Source organism: Miscanthus floridulus, chromosome 6 (assembly GCF_019320115.1).
Source record: "Miscanthus floridulus cultivar M001 chromosome 6, ASM1932011v1, whole genome shotgun sequence".
Lineage (NCBI taxonomy): Eukaryota > Viridiplantae > Streptophyta > Magnoliopsida > Poales > Poaceae > Miscanthus > Miscanthus floridulus.
In genome coordinates this window covers 112,945,401-112,948,772 of record NC_089585.1, presented here as the reverse complement: position 1 = coordinate 112,948,772, position 3,372 = coordinate 112,945,401, and positions in this window count along the sequence as shown.

Below are 3,372 nucleotides of genomic sequence, written 5' to 3'. Positions count from 1 at the left end.
GCGACCACACATTCTCCATGTATCACCTTACAGTCCACGCATGTTCGTTTATCCCTCCTTCTTGTAAGGACAAAGTCGATTTGACTAGAGTACTGGCCACTACTAAAGGTCACTAAATGGCACTGTCTCTTACGGAAGAAAGTGTTAGCTATCATCAGATCAAAAGCTATGGCGAAGTCTAAGACTTTCTCTCCCTCCTGGTTCCTATTACCATATCCGAAACCCCCATGAACCGACTCGAAACCTACACTTGATGTACCTACATGGCCATTAAGATCATCTCCTATAAAGAGCTTCTCGCTACTAGGGACAGCTCTAACCAAGCGATCTAAGTCTTCCCAGAAAAGCCGCTTAGCACTCTCATCAGGGCCTACTTGGGGGGCATACGCACTAATTACATTTAAGACCATATCACTAATGACAAGTTTAACTAAGATGATCCTATCCCCTTGCCTTCTCACCTCCACCACACCATCCTTGAGGCTCTTATCAATCAAAAATCGTACTCCATTTTTATTTGAAGTTGTCCCTGTGTACCAGAGCTTGAAGCCGGTATTGTCCACCTCATTCGCCTTCTGCCTCTTCCATTTAGTCTCTTGGATGCATAAGATATTTATACGTCTCCTAACCGTTGTGTCAACTAACTCTCTTAACTTACTTGTAAGGGGCTCTACATTCCAGCTACCTAAACGGATCCTAGTTGGCTCGACTAGCTTCCTTACCCTTCGCACGCGCCGAGGTAGGTTGAAGACCCTTGCTCATTTTGCACCACACCCGGACGCCGATGTGGCGCGCCACTAAGGATGTGACGACCCGATCCTTGCTCACTTGACACTATGTCCAGATCGCGACACGGCGCGTCACGGGGGTGATGACCCGGCCCTTGCTCATTTAACACCATTCTCGTGTTCCGGCATGGCGCGTCGCTAAGAGGGTTACGCCCCAACGAGATTCTTTTGGGTTTCATCTCCATTAAAGTAGCTAAGTTTTTACATTGGCTCGCCACGCCTAACACAACCCTCCTTCTTTACCAGGGCTTGGGACCTGCTATACTGGGACACCAAAGGCGCCCCACCATAGGCGGAGTTAGAGTTCACCTAATCACGTGTGTGAATTCAGTGTTAACTGGTGATTTTCTTGGTGGCTCAGGTTCTTCTCATGACGCTCCAAAATGCTCCACCAAGTGTGAATGCTTTCTGATGATAGTTTTCTGTCACAATCTTTCTGTTCTAGAATGCTGTTTCAGTCATTATTTGTACAGAATCTGGGCATTAGGTTAGATTATTGTGGTTGCTCTTCTAATGAAAGTTTTTCAGTTGTAATCGGTCCTTCAAGGAAATGGTTCTAATGTGCTTGGTTAAAGATCAAACAAAGAGGCCAACAGCCGAAAAATTACTTAACCATTCTTTTTTCAAGAATGCACAACCTCTGGAGCTAACTGTTAAGAGCATTTTTACTGATTTGCCCCCTCTTTGGGATCGTGTAAAGGCACTCCATTTTTGTTTCTATGTACTTTTTTCTTATTTCTGTTTTACATAATGCTTGTGATAGTTTTTCTTAGTGAATGACTTTGTATTTCCAGCTGAAGGATGAAGCACAGCTAGCTTTGAAGAGAATGCCTGCTTCAGAACAAGAAGCACTTTTCATGGTTCGTGAAAGTGTACTTTGCCTATTTTTCTCTACTTTTTTTTTTTCCTGAAGCAGGCTAGATGTATCCTTCATATTTGTGAATCTTACGCTTCATTTTATTTGGACCATGTTAACATTAAAGATGTGGCTTCAAAACAAATTTCATAAAAGATGGTAGGGATATATATAAGCAAAATGGTTGTTTTATAAAAAAAACAGAAATTTAAATTGTGATAGTATTATGTCAATGGCCGAGTATGCTAGTATTTCCTAATGTTTATTGGTTGAACAAGGACTAGGGGAGAGTAATTAGGAACCATGCTACAAAATAAGACTCATTTCACAACCCATACGATGTTAGTTTCTTAGGGATGAAGTTGATGCTGTAAAATGATCGCTCGTAAGCTATATGATGCAACTCTTTGTGGTAAAGTAGATGACTGCTAAAACATGTTTTAGCAGAAGCAATGGTTCATATGAAATATCTATTTAGCTTGTCAGGAAGTTGCAAACTCTTTTGTTCTGGGGAGACGCTTCTATTCCCTACAATGCGTACCTTTTCAGAGCTGCAGAAATTTGAAAGCACAAACCAAGGATGGATTCTGAAAGCTAAGCCCTTGAACACCCCAAGATCTGTGTGACTCCAGTATATGGATATGGCGCTCACATGACCATCAACTACTCATTTCATATATAAACAATCAACTAACATTATGTTTAGTTGCTTAGATAATACCATGACTACTCACAAGATGTATTTTGCTTACTGTATTGTTTCGTTAGCACACCATTACGTATTTTCATAGGCATAGACGCAATATTTACTTCCGTCATTCAATCCATATATGTGACTATTTCTGAAGGTTTGATGGTTTATGTGACAGGGTCAGTACCAACGAGGGTCAGTGCATGGAACTTCGATATTGAGGATCTAAAGGCTCAGGCATCACTGGTTGATCTTCTTATCTTCTATCGCTGTGACACCTTACTCGTATGTTCACTGGTTGGTTTTCTTATCTTCTATCGCTGTGACACCTTACTCATATGTTCTAAAGTCAGTGTTTTTGCCTTACAAGTAAGCTATATAACATTGCAGATTTTCAATGATGATCCACCTGAATTAAAAGAAGATGATGCTGCTAGAATAACTGACATTGATAAAGTTTGCTTGACTCCTTTTTCTTTATTTTAAGAAATACCTTAGTCCTGTCTACTAGGAATAATGACATAAATATGATGTGAGCTTCACAGGAAAGCTACACAGAGTGATTGAAGAATCCATACATAAAAGCATCATCTGCCATATGTATATATTCACTGTGGAAAAATTTACCATGTGTCTTTCAAAAAGGAGAAAATAGATCGCCATATGTTGGATTTAGATAGTAAGACTGACTCCAACAACGTGATCCAAACTTAAGACCCATTTCACAGTTTAGGTAACGCACAGTAAAAAAAAAGTTGCATACCCATAACTTAGACCTCTCCAACGGAGGCGACCCTCTAAATCTGCCATCCCCGACACTTGTTCCCACTCGCGGCGGCCCGTGACCACAGCACTGAAACAGTGAAACCCACAGCCCTGGGCACAAAGACAGTGGCGATGAGGAAGGGCGCCGCGGTTGGCACTGGACCGCCTCTCGAGCGGCGGCCGTCCTCGGATCCACGCTCTCCTGGGGCCACCCTTCTCCCCGCCCCCGCCGCACCGCGTCGCGTCGGATTGCGGACGCTTGTGCTGGCGAT